We start from the raw sequence: 1,549 nt of genomic DNA, 5'->3' as shown, positions 1-1,549 counted from the left end.
AAGGCGCCCATACTCGGCAAACCACCCCCGAGCACAGGCTCTGAATGCTGGCATTGCTAAACTACTGGCCCTTGAAATGCTATCATTCAGGCTGGTGGAGACTGACACATTCCGTAACTTTATGGCATTGGCAGTCCCACAATACAACGTGCCCAGCCGCTTTTATTTCAGCAGGCAAGCCGTCCCTGCCCTGCAACATCATGTGGAGGGAAAAATTAAACATGCGCTACAAAACGCCGTCAGTAGCAAGGTCCACCTGACCACTGATGCGTGGACCAGTAAGCATGGACAGGGACGATACCTTTCCCTCACTGCCCATTGGGTAAATGTTGTGGAGCCGGGTACAGATCTTGAGAGTGGCGCTGTACGTGTTCTGCCAACTCCAAGGATTGCAGGAATCCAGTCTGTACACATTGACTCCTCCTCATACTCCAGTTCCTCTGAATCAGCGCTGCAGGAGCCGTCACGGTCTACCTCCACATCGACCCGTGAACGGTTACCTGTTATGATGACCGATATGAGCACAGCCGTGGCCAAACGTCAACAGGCCGTATTAAAATTAATTTCTTTGGGGAATCGAAGCCACACAGCGCAGGAGCTCTGGAATGCCATCAAGCAGCAGAGTGACGTGTGGTTTGTGCCAGCGAATCTCCAGCCAGGCATGGTAGTGTGTGACAATGGCCGAAATCTGGTGGCAGCTCTGGGCCTAGGCAACCTCACTCACATCCCATGTCTGGCACATGTGCTCAACTTGGTCGTGCAGAGTTTTTTGAGGGACTATCCGGATCTTGATGCACTGCTTCACAAGGTCCGCATAGAGTGCGCTCACTTGCGGCGTTCCAGCAATGCAAGATCACGCATTGCAGCTCTGCAGCGCCGATTATGTCTTCCGGAACATCGCATCATATGTGACCTACCCACCAGGTGGAATTCAACGTTACATATGTTGGAGAGGTTGTGTGAGCAGCAGGCAGCAGTAATGGAGTACCAGCTGCAGCAGGCGCAAACAAGTCGCAGTGCGCGCCGTTCACACTTCACCACCACTGAGTGGGCCTCTATGAAGGACATTTGCCACGTTTTGCGTGCCTTCGATTATTCCACGCGGATGGCGAGTGCAGATGATGCACTAGTCAGCATGACTATCCCCCTTATCTGCCTGCTTGAAAAAACACTGCAAGCACTAAGGGACGAGGTTTTGGAAGAGGTGGAGGATGAGGAGTCACAAATGCCATCTGCTTCTCTACAGTCTGCGCAACGTGGTTCCTCACAAAGGCCTAGGCAGGGGACACTTTGTGAGGAGGATGAGGAGGAGTCAATGGATGAGGAAGACATCTGTCCAGAGGAGGGAGGTACACAATGCTCTAGTAGTCAGTATCTAGAGCGAGGGTGGGGTGATGCAGAGCAGGCAGAGATCACGCCTCAAGCAGGGGACAGCGTTTCTTGGCCAGTTGGCAGTCTGCAGCACATGGTTGATTTCATGCTGCAGTGCCTCAGAAACGACCGACGCATCGCCCACATTCTCAACACGGCTGATTATTGGGTGTCCACC

Source organism: Phyllobates terribilis, unplaced genomic scaffold (genome assembly GCF_046119375.1).
Source record: "Phyllobates terribilis strain yellow unplaced genomic scaffold, ASM4611937v1 Scaffold_11__3_contigs__length_659146591, whole genome shotgun sequence".
Lineage (NCBI taxonomy): Eukaryota > Metazoa > Chordata > Amphibia > Anura > Dendrobatidae > Phyllobates > Phyllobates terribilis.
The sequence above is the reverse complement of the archived record's forward strand: the minus strand, read 5'-3'. Positions refer to the sequence as shown.